This window comes from Montipora capricornis, chromosome 8, assembly GCF_036669925.1.
Source record: "Montipora capricornis isolate CH-2021 chromosome 8, ASM3666992v2, whole genome shotgun sequence".
In the NCBI taxonomy this organism is placed as follows: domain Eukaryota; kingdom Metazoa; phylum Cnidaria; class Anthozoa; order Scleractinia; family Acroporidae; genus Montipora; species Montipora capricornis.
The window spans coordinates 38,353,662-38,366,253 of NC_090890.1; the positions used below are offsets into that span (position 1 = coordinate 38,353,662).

The following is a 12,592-nucleotide window of genomic DNA, read 5'->3' on the forward strand; positions in this document are numbered from 1 at the left end:
ACGCCTTCATCGTAAATAACATGAGTATTTAATATTGACATTTGTATGAAAAAAGGTCAATTCCAGCCTTAGTTTTATTCAAGGGCCTGGACCCTAAGCAGACAATGGTAACTCGTAGGAATCGGAATCTTATTTAAAACGTCGTTCCGGCTAATGATTGCTTGCTCCCGTGACACAAATCGAGAATAATTATGGGTCCCTGAAATCCCACCGAGAAGAGGGACACAGCGTTAGCCCCTACGGTTACCCCTAAAAAGACCACTCCATTTGGCTCACTTTAAAAATGTTTATATTTAACATCTCGCAAAGAAGTATAAGTTAATTTAGTATCTACATCATTAATGACCGCATTCACAGTCCACAGTTATTTGATAATCAACCGGTTCCCAAAAGTCTTCGAATCTCGGCTACCTGTGCTAGAGTATACCCTTAAACACTGCCCCACTTTCTTCCTCAACACTTGATTAAGTAATGCTTTGGTCGACACCGGAAGTGTTTAAACCAGCACGTGCTACTTGAACACGTGACTGATCTCACGTGACGAGGAAAATATTTGGAGCCCAGGTCTTTCCAGACCTTCGTTGTCTGACAAGTCCATTGGGCAGGGTCGGTGCTCTGACTAAGTTCCACTGACCGCCTTGTTACGTTCTTACGTGGACCAAGTCGCGTAGTACTCCAGAGGTGCGAGATTTGCATTTTTCAGTACATCTTCGTTGTCCATAGCCATATAGCGTTCATAAAGGCTCTCCCGAGACGCTGTCGAAGGAGGTCGCGTTTGACGGGCTGACAGTCTCTGTCAGGCGTCCTCTGTAGAAGAGAGAAAGTTGTTGGCACCTCCGGCGAAATTAAACGCCATTAAAAGCAGGCTGGAGATAACAAGGAACCATAGCTGCAATACATAAGGAGAAGAAGTCATGACAAAGGGCATATATTTATGAAGTGTCCTAAAATACCGGGTTCTTTTAGACAGGAACACATAAAGATTTCGTTTCGAATGAGTTGATCGGATAATTTGACCACCGTATTGAGATTTCGAGCGTTACCTCTTCGTCAGAACGAATTAAGGATTGTGCGTTGTGAAAGATTTTCATATAGGGTGACGACCCAATTCAATTGGCCGTTGATTATAAACAAGGAAAAAAAAAAAGAATTAACGAAGAGCGAAGCGTTGACTTCGTTGATTCTGAGGGGATAGATAGTGCCGCTTGGGAAAATAGTTCTTTGTTTTAAATTTTTAACTGTTGCCTTTGTAAAGATAGAGAGAACCGTAGTATTCACGCCTAGGCTAAAGTGATCCGGGAGATTCAGAAAATGGCGAGCGATATTGACAGAAATTTTCCAAGAAATTGGGTTTACCAATTAAAGTAAAAGAATTTTCAAACATTTCGGGGTGAAAATAAGTACTCAAGCTAAAGGGCAAGTATTAAATTTTAGGATTACATAATGTTACCGATACCAAGTTTATGAGAAAGTAATTAAATAGATAATACGAAATACATGCTCAATACAGGAGCCCTATATCGATGAAAATATAAAAAGACATTTGCAGCTTAACATTACACAACGGTGAAAACAGGAAACCGCCATGTGACGGATAATGACAAAAAGTTTTGATTCTCCCCAATTTGCCGCCAGGCAAACGAAAGCCACTGATTTTATTCTCTCTTATTTTCTAAACGGCCTTTGTATTTTCTACAATATGGTAAGAAAATGTCCTCTTTCTTCAAAGACTTCTTCGCTGTCTATTCGAAAGCTACATATCCTGCGTCAATTCTTATACTGTTAAAACAGGAACACATAATACCGCCATAGATTTTTATCGCACTGAGTACGTGTTCAATGAGCTTCCCACACAGATGTGCCTTGAGGTAGCAAGGAGTGGTGAACCAAAACAGCGGAAAGCAATACAACGCTTCTCTGACCAAAGTCACTCAAGACAGTTTTCTTGCAAATTGAAACTAATTTGAGTGCCATGACGTTCCCGTTTCAATTATATATATATATATATATATTTTTTATTCATTTATATATATATATATATATATATATATATATATATATATATATATATATATATACATATATAAAATAACGATTCAGTAGCACGGCCATTTTCGCCCGGTGATAAATTCAAGGTTCTCACTTTCTGATTGGAGGAATGTACCAGGTAGTCATGGCCTTCTGACCAGGTTGCCGCAGAAACAAACTAAATGAACCTGGATCCAAATTCAGTTTGCACGAATGGAAGTAGCACAAAATCAAGGTTTAAATTTTACTTATGAAAGCTACTCTGTAAGGCGCGTGAACTATTGTCCGTATTGTGCGGATTTTTTCGGCCAGAAAGAGTCGATGTGAAGACAAGCGCCAGTTGAAAAAGTCGAACGTGTCACTCACTTACTAAACTCCAAATTAAGTTCATACCTGCATCTTCAATTCCAATTCGGATTGTGTCACTGGTGCGAAACAGGCTCAGGCCACTGATAAAATTTAGTGGTAATAAAAAGATGTCATTACACTTACAGTTTGTACCCAGCAATTGAAATTTAGCAGGCTCTGTTGTAGAATACCGCACCCACAGCATTGGCCAATCACTGAGCGAGTGCTATATTTGGAGATAAATCAAGAAATCTGCTTGTTTCTTTAAATTTCAGATATTTGTTCCAAACATCATACAAAAGACATCATTTAAGCCAGAACTTCAAATTTTTGAAAATTAGCTCTTAGCCGCAACTTTGCGTTTAAAGGGAAGGACGCATTCTCTTTTGGAACCTAAAGACTCTCGCGGTCTTTATAATTTCAAAGCGAAAAAACGCCGGCAATTGGCGGAGATATGATAGTCTCCCTGTTTGCATGGGCAAGTCACATACATGGCACTTGATTCCCGACAATTAACAATCAATAAATAATTTCTCAATGATGAATAACCTTTAAATCCCCTCAACTTGGTGACAAGTTCATCAAATTTCGATGTAAACACCTTGCGGTTTTTCCAGCCATATTTAGGGCAGAGATTGCAGACAAAAAAGAGAGCCTTCCTTAACAATGTCAAAAAAATTGCGATCAACATCCCTTGTAATTTTGTTTCCTTTTATCAAATCACTACGACAGTCTACAAAAACACGATTTAACGAGAAATCCTCGTTTCGCGTGCAATTTTGGTTTCAAGATGTGAAGACATGATATACGGAAACATTTGCCGAGGAAATATCAGCTACGTTGCGGGTTTAATTGAAATTTACAGGCGTCAACGAGGTCCCCCAAAGGCCTTCCAAACCTCACGAAAGAACTGAACTTATAACAACACAAAAAAACTATCTTTATAGTTCTCTTTAATGCAAAAATATAGACACAGTGGTTTCCTAACACTTCCCGTTCATACATAACGTAACCGGCACAAATAATAGGTACGCTATCTTTTGATCCCTGATTTTCGGAAAAAGCTTTACGTTTCAGTTGAAAATCAACAAACTGATCACATGACAGATACAATTAATATGGCCTTTTTTCCCACGACTCGGTTTGATTTCATGTTGTTAATTGGAGTGTAGGTTCGGCTCACAGATCATCATTGTACATTGGCAGAGAGTCAAGTAATTAACTATGAATTGCTTAGGGTAGAGTACACCAGAAACCTAATAAATTGGCTATATCCGAGTCCATTTAGGGTTATATTTTCCAAGAAATCAAGTGGAAGTCTTTCTTATGAAAATTAATTCACAGAGAATGTCGTAACTTACATTAGCATTACTAAACTCTCGAACTTTGACTGGCTCTCGAACAGAGGTTCAAAATCAGTAATACACCCATAGTAGCAATATTGGCTTCCGTTAACCTGCACTTGCTGCGCGACACGTATCCTCTCATTATCCTTAAAGATGCGATTTTAGACGTGCATGGACCACCCAGGGTAAGAATAACTCGTGAATTAGGAATTAAATTGGTGTCGGTTTCACACAATAATACACGGTCACTGGGGTAAAAACCATTTCCTTCAATTGCTTTTGACCCGCTTTTGGCTAAGAGCGCTCGTTCTGTTCGAGAACAAAGGAATAGAAAGAAGAAAGAAAAGAGAAAAAAACGATCCGTTTTTGTCACGTCTTCAAAAAAATAGCCTACTCAGGAAAGTCCATTTGCGAAAAATTACAGATGTACACGAAAGGAAAAAAGAAACAAAAACTTCAACAAATCTGTTTTCTGTCATCTTGAAAGAGAAAACTGTGTGTTGAACAGGTATCAAGATTATTGAAAACAAAATGGGAAAGTTAATAACCATGCACCGAAATGGATAAAACACCGGCTGTTTTAGGACTCCAGCTTCGTTATACCTTGTCAAAACAATCAATCAGACGACACTATTTTTACATTCCAAACTAACCATTTCTTGTTTCCGTTTCGGCTGCTTGTAAAGTCCATACAGCCAGAAGGAAAAAGGAAAAAAAAACCGGTGTTTGACCGGCGCTGAAAGTATCACGTGGTCAGCTGAACAAAAATAGGCTTTATGACGGCAGGAAATTTTTACTTTAAGGCTCGAGGAGGCATGCAGACGTTTTGGGCAGAAAACAGCCAACTATCTCACGCCTAAACCCCGCGGAACTGGTGGGAATTTACAACATTTTTGTATCGATTGAACATCAAGTTCTGGTTTCTTCAGAAAACCTACTAAACAAGGATTATAAAGAAAAATAGCAATGAACAACAACAACATAATAATAATCATAATAATGATAATTGGTACGGTCTTCATGGACAGTGAGTGATACACTGCATGTGCACATCTCAGTTTTAACGCCGTACCAGTTATTTTTTTGTAAAAAGCATAAGATCGTTATTTCTTTTTTTTTTTTACATCGCTGTCCATTGCTTTCCTTGGCTCACACCCCACTCTACACAATTTCCAAGAAAGGGTTGCTCCGTTATTTATTTCTTTTCTCTCCTTGTTCATAATGACAAAACATCGGCTTCCCAACAGTAATTCACAGAACTAATACCAAAAGTACTTTAATCCAAGTAAATATACTTAATTAAACGATACTTCACGAAATTACCCGAGGATTACAATATCACAACCTTACCTTTGACAATTCCGACGACATGAGAGAAACGTGCGAACGGCTCATGTAAAGAGCAATTTAAAAATCGTCCTTGGTGATTAGAACAAATGCTTTCTGATTCAATGACTGTTGTTGCTTTTGCAAGACCACAATATAACTGATGACCTTTGATCTTCTCTCAAGGCGGAAATATTAATGGTCTTTAAAATTTCAAAGAACTGAGGACTTCTTTGCCAAGAGTGAGACGGCGATATACGTTACATCCTTGGAAGTTGTCCGCTTTTGATGTGAAGTTTGAGTTTCGTTATCTACAGGAGGAGGGACTGGGTGCGGTTCGGGGTTATGCCCACGACTCTGTTATCTTTTATTACCTCGGGCGCAGTTATTTCAATAACGCTGTAATTAGGGACGGGAACCATCATTTGTAGGAGTCAAGAGCATGTTTAATCAATACAAAATGCACGTTTGACAAGAAGAGAAAAATGCTAGTCCACTGGGCCGGAGCCTTGTTTGGCACTTGCTACGCTTAGTTAAAACAAACAGTGCGCCTTTAAATAGTAGTCAATTAATTTTCTTACAGTGTTATTCATGTTTTTGGAGATTTATCTCACCCAAAGACGTCCAGCTGAGCAGGTGATGTATTTCATGCAACATTCACTTTAATTTCACATTTGATTTACAGCTACGCCTTAGTTTTTCTAATATTTGCTTCTCCCAGGCTGAACGTTTTACCGTTGATATCATAAAGAATTTTTTTTCCGAATAGAAAGGAGTCTTTGGATAAAACAATTCGATTTTCTTCATTATCTGTCGAGAGTGGTAAACGATTTTTCGTGTAATGTGTTTACATGTCCGGATCAGATAAATGTTGTGTAATATTCAACAATTTTGAAACATGCTGATCATCTTCAAAGTTCGTTAACTCTTTGTACACTAAAGCCAGTAAAGATGTATCAGTGATAATTTCTGGCAACGTTACGTGTACAGGCTCGATAATTCTTCAAGTTGAGAGTCGGAGTTGAAAGCTCAGCTGTGATCTGTGATTGTGAACTCAAAATCATAAGTCAACAAATAACAATCTATGAAATATGTTTGTCATCCATACAATTTAGTTGATTTCTTTGTTAAATAAGCAAAATCACTCCGATTAAGGCACGCGTCTTTTGTTTTAGTTTAATTCAGGATAAGTATAACGTGTTTTTTGTCAGAAATGGTCTTTAACAAATGCGCAATTCGTTCCGTGATTCTTCACGTTTCCTTCATTTATTTCTTATCACAGTGGATGATGTTTAGTGGGATTCAAAAGATCACATTTCTTCTACAGACATGTCTTGTACAATCTTAAAATTATTTGGATAACAAGGCAACAGTTTTGCTCGAATAAAAACAAATAACATTTACTGAGAGACATAAATTTGTGCTGCCTCAAGTCATCAATAAAACACATTGGACAAAGACGGTTTTGCTGGCATTTCTAACGACTGGTTGATGAAAAGCATTTTCGTAACTACTCACAAAAGATAGCTCGCAAGAAATCCGTATGCTTAAAATTAGACTTTTTCCGGCAAGAGGAAAAGGTCGCCGAAATGTACCCAAGGTGCGATTCCACGCAATCTACTCGACCCATTTTGGGATAATCCCATTTGGAATCTGTGACTAAAATATCTCATACTTAGGAAAACTGCGGAGGTAGGACATCGGAAAAGACGATGTTCTTAAATTCATTTGAAGAATGTACGTTGCTAAAACTCACTAAAGTTAGACATCGAGAACTGAAAGTACATTGTTTGTCTTACTCAAAATATTATTGAAACTCTAATGCACCAAAGTATGGGATTGAACATGTCCCAGGAAATTAATTCGCTCGTCATTTGCTGTCATTATTGACAGATAGTCGTTTACTCAGTTCAATTCATCTTGATTAATATCATTTGAAGAAACAATATCTCAACTTTATTAAGGTTTGTGAAAACAATTTAAAGTCAGCAATACATCCAACTGTCAATCAGAAGAAAATAATGAACGAACGTGTTTGTCAACAAACGTATCCTGTTGTGTCTGTCTGAGGTGTTCATGGCATATTTCTCGTGTTCCACCTCTAACCTTCGTCCTGGTAAAATTGCATGTCACGAGAGACGAGAAGAAAGAAACCATCGTGGCAAATAAAAGAGTGATAAAATGATCGATACAAGTCTTACATCATCTAAAAATGCACTCTCGTTTATTTTCACATGAACATTAAAACAAACAAGAAAAAAAAAAAGATGTCTACTTTTGGGTTGCGAAAACGTGCCTCGGTTTTAACAGCCTTGCACGTGGGAAATGTATAAATGCCTGCCTCAGAGGATAGTGCTCCAGGCAGGGTCCATTGATAAACAGTTTCGTTTTTAAAGGAAACTGTGTCGGCGAGGAAGTGAAACAGAGAAACAAAAAAGAAAAAAAAAATTAGCCCTGACAAACTGGGTACCGGCTCGAAACTTCTTTTCGGTGCACGCAGGTAAATCTACCATGTCAAATCCTTTATTAGGGGTCATTGATAGCTGAGGGCCAACCAGTTTAGTTAGCTTATTGAATTCGAAATCGATATTTTTTTCTGAATTGTTGGAAAATAGCGGAGATTTGATAACTCTCATTCAGAATGCCAGTTAACCAATCGTTTTAATTCCCACCCAGAAGAGAAGGTAAACAGATTTCGAGTCTGTTGGTGAATAAACACTTGTAGATCGGCACCGACTCAAATTCTGCATTAGAGATCACAATAAATATAAAGTAAACTGAGCAAAGAACCTGTATCTATATCATTAATATTTAAAGTTTTCAAGTTGTGAGCAAACGAGAGAGTTAAGAAACTGAACCGATAGAAGGAAACCAATTTGCTATTTGCAAACATGATCGCTACTAAAGACAAAAACACAGTGGAAGTGAAGAGAACGGTTTGTACCCACGGCATACATGTATTTGCAAATGTAATCCCCCATAAACCAAATGAGCAACAAAGACCCACTCAAAGGAAGAAAGGATAACGTAAACAGCTTTGCGCAGTTGTTGAAGCAGACGCCTCACACGAGCCAGGCCTGGGTTATAAAACCTGGATCACACCAGTTGAATTGAATGCGTTGGTTGTCTTCTCTGCTTCGAGAGACCTTTAAGTATGGTTTTTCCATTCTTTTAAAATTTGCTCGATACGAGTTCTTTGATTTGATTGTTGAATATAGTAGAAGGAAACAAAGTTGATTACGACATAATAACCACCACTAAACATATCAAGAGACATTACCTTAATTGAACAAATGAAATACTCAAGTATTGTCCGACAAAGAACAAAGTCAGTGAGTATGTTTCACTGGAAATAGCAAGGCGTAATTTGATATCCTCACCAAGTTGAGCCGGGTAAAAGTTGTTTTCAGAAAGACATCGCGTGCAGACGATAGAGTGATTTAGTCTTTTTGTATAGTTTTCCATTGATCTCTGTCATCGGGTAATTGACCTTTTCGATGTTTGGATCAACTGCATGAAAATGAGACAAACGCATGTGGAGACATTGCTGTCAAACTTGGCGCCAATTCAATCTATGCACCTTGCATTCCTAACTGTTCAAAACAGATCGCACCAGAAATTCCATTTGTTGAGTACTTTACGTTGAACAAGCTCGTTACGAAGTCATGAAATGGCAAAAATCGCCAAATATTTGAAGAGCGAGCCGTCACCGGCTTGATTCTAACATACCTTCATCTAGACTTTTTCGTCTGATTTCACACAGATCTCCCAGAATCTACTTTATTCAACCATAGTATATTTTGGGATAAGTCCTCCTGTTGTATGTTTGAGGAATAAAAGACCAAAATATGCTAACAAATGCTAGAAGTATTCGCCGGAACAAACAGACATAAAATTTACACGAGGCATCTGGAGGACACAAACTTACATAAGCCATGATTATTAACATTAAAGGAGCCAAAGGTATTCGCGTTTAATTAAGTGATGTAGTAAACCTTAATTTGTTACAAACCGCATCCGTTGCGAACATTTATCGATTTGTAAATGAGCTCATTAAATTTCCCAAGGAGGAGCCTTCAATGCGAAGCTGGAATAGTCTTCAACGCCGGATAACTGAAAACTGGGAAGTCATTACTTGAGAAGCTCTAAGTAAGAAGGACTAACGGAACCCTGAAACCCTGAAACCGATCATTGCCACTTTTAGACGGTCAGGAAGGGGGGGGGGGGGGGTGGGGGAAGCGCTCTGCTTGTTACCTTTATTGGCACTGAAATACTCCATTATGGGGCAGAAAATTTAAAACATATGCGTTGGTCACGAAAAGAATACTAAACACGAGACTTGGCCCACCCAAGACCAGTTTCACTGTTCGGTTCAAATATGCTGTTTGGCTTTTCGAAATCATGAAACTCAACACAAAGACCACGTTCATTTGCCGGAAAGTTATACAATTACTAAAGAGCGCGTTATCAAACAGTGGCTTTTAAATAACATCAAAACGCAAAAACATACTAAGTACATACCCCAGGCTGAAAGTCAATTAAGAAGGTTTTTGTTTTTAATGAATAGTATATATACTGTAAATAAAAGTTAAAATAAATCGGTAAAGTCAAATTAATCAAGAGTGAGTTAGTGGGCGCAACATTCCGTTTTTGCGGCATCAGAGCAAGTTGCACACAAGCACGCTAACACACCACACAAAACAATGCACTTTGAATCATGTCCAATTAACAAGGGTCGCGGAGTACGTTTGAAAGTGAGGGGTGGGGAGGGGGGTAACCTTTGTTATGGATCACGGAATTGTGAGGGGAAGGGAGGGGAGGGGAGAGAGAGAGGTTTAGGAGAAAACAACAAAATAGGAAAAAAAGTGGGAGGCGCAGGGGGGGGGGGGGGGGGCTACAGCCTCCACAGCTCCTACCACGCCCCGACCCCTGATTTGAATACATTGTTGAGCATGAAACAGACGTCGACAGGAAATCGAGACATATGGGTGACGTCACAACTGCCCTAATGGTGCTCCAAAATGAATTCTCATCGGTCCATTTCTTTCGTCATGAATTGCTTGTGTCATAGGGAAATTACTTCGCAGACCAACTCGATCACCTGGTTTGTGATGATGAGCGACTGAATAAATTTTAAGATTACTGCCATGATTAAAAGTTTCAAATTTAGTGCCAAACTTGCTCATCAATTAAAGAAAAGAACTCACATTTCAGTTGAATTGATATCTCAGCGCGAGGCTTCCTTGTCTACCTGAACGAGTCGAATCGTCAAAATTTTAGACAAAAGAATCGTTAAGGCAAATAGTATATAGGCGAGGTGGACTTAAAAGTGTCGTTTATTTGTAAACTACTAACATAATCAAAAATGAATTGAGGAGGATCCTTAAAAATAACTTCGTTTTTCTTGAAAGAACTTAATCGATGAAGGTAAAAATCTTAAAGTGAAAGTGGACGACAAAAGAGACTTTTTTCAAAAGATTTAATTCACGAAAACTAAAATGCACAAGTAATGTCCTTATGCATTCTCAGGCTTGAAGATACCCTCGAGCTTCCGAGCTGAAAATAGGTACGAGGAATGTTTTCGAACGACTAAAAGCTTAGGAAACTCTATTTGAAAAATATTTCAAGAAAATATTCATCAAAAAGTAAATTCGTCACTTCTTGGGTGAACGCAGAGTGTCTTGACTCGTTAATATTGAAAAACTGCAAGCACAGTAATTTTTGTAACACAACGCTAGAGACCACTGTATGAGAAGACATTAGCTTTAAAAAAAAGGCTCTTCACCTGTACGAAGGTTTCAAACAACTAAATTAAGCGAACAAAAAATCTCTTTGCTTTATCTACATTCAAGGACATGATTGGCACACATGTCACTAACGATTGGTGTTGTAATATAACATCAAATGTTCAATATATAACATCATGTTTTAGATAGAGATGAAAAAGTAAAATGGACAATTTTTTAACCACATAGCAACAATTGCCTTAACTCTTAAATAAAGCTCCTTAGTTTTCTAGTACGTTTTTTTTTACCAGAAAAACTATTAAAATGGAAGCTAAAAGACCCTTGAAGATAACAACTTAATAATGTAAGTACCTTCGTTATCATGTCTTCAGGTGATTTCTTCCGTGGCAACACACGGCTCTCCGAGGCGAAATGAGGGCTTTTTAAACAGAGTTTCCGGTGATTCAGTTTTGATTTTCAAGTTCTTAGCAATTAGAGACTTGATAACGCTTTCAAAAAAAGAATTAGAGATTTTTAGCTCGATATAAATGCTCGACGTTTGGGAAATTGACCTCATTCAAGTACTGGATAACAGCTGAATCTGATTTTAAAAACGGCATCGCGGGGTAGACCTGCGACGTTAGTTGACAATTGTTTACGGCTAATATGGCTATCGACAAAGAATACGGTGATCTCATTTGGACTCCATCTAAATGATTACAACGTGGGAGGGTATAGTTTCCCCATTCTACAGACCACAAAATACGGAAATTAACCGACGTTTCCTTCTTTAGTCTCGTTTCTTATCGTGACAAGGCGATTTGATATATAGGGACACAAAACTCCTCCTCCTATATAGACGAAAGTCGAAATTTTGCCGGCATTCCACGCGGTGCCTTGCTTTTGAGGGTCCCGCTATTTTGGTATTACATCAATCAGACGACGAATCATTAAAGACTTTCCAGTTGGACAAAAGAATCTATGGCAAACAAAAAGGAAAAAAAAGAAAAACTGAGAAAAAAGACAGAGCGAGGCAGATGTTGGTAACGTTGAGTGCTTTATTGTATCCTGGAGGTGCCGGAATATAGAAAAGCAAGGAGGCACCAACAAATTTGGATACCAAGTTGATCTTCTTAATCATCAGTAACTGGTTGAATGTAAGATTCATTTCATGCGGATTTTATAAGGCCACCTTTTCGTATTTTTTGCCTTCGCGATAGGATACCCGAGAGAGCAGGTGTGAAAACAACTCAATCAACCGTAAAAATATAAAAAAAAACATAAACATTCGAGCTACCAATACTTTTTTATCTTTACAACGAGTTTAATTCCTTGGCGAGGATGAATAAACAAGAAACAAAATTATTGCTCTAAATTGTCCACTCGGGAAATCTCTGCGGTCCCTCTTTTTTACTGAAAAGACATTTAGTTAGGAAAAAGTGAAAACGAACATCTTGTTTACAGATGGAATCAGATTTAGATCCGCTCAGAAGAATGGCATTTTGTACTTCCTCTGCACTTTGTAGCTAGCCGCTGGACCTCATTAAAACTGATATGAGGTTGTCTAAATGAAAGTGATTTCGAGCCATGCGTTTCCTCTTTCAAAAATCACGGACCAAAACCACCAATTAAAATATAATCAAATGTTCGCAGAAAAGTGCGTCTAAAGCTGACGTTGTCAATTCTTTCCTCTTCCCTCGAAAATTGACTGAAAAAGATACGACCTGACGTTCACTTCACCAAAGTCGAAGAAGGTGAAATTCACTATTAATCTGACAATAAAAAGCGAGCTGTGACGAATTCATCGCATCACTTTTT

At 38.1% G+C, this 12,592-nt stretch overlaps 1 pseudogene; it reads right to left on the reverse strand.

The window, feature by feature from the left end:
• Positions 1-338: 338 nt before the first annotated feature.
• Positions 339-11,230, reverse strand: LOC138059565 (protein trunk-like; annotated as a pseudogene).
• Between the last annotated feature and the right edge of the window lie 1,362 nt (positions 11,231-12,592).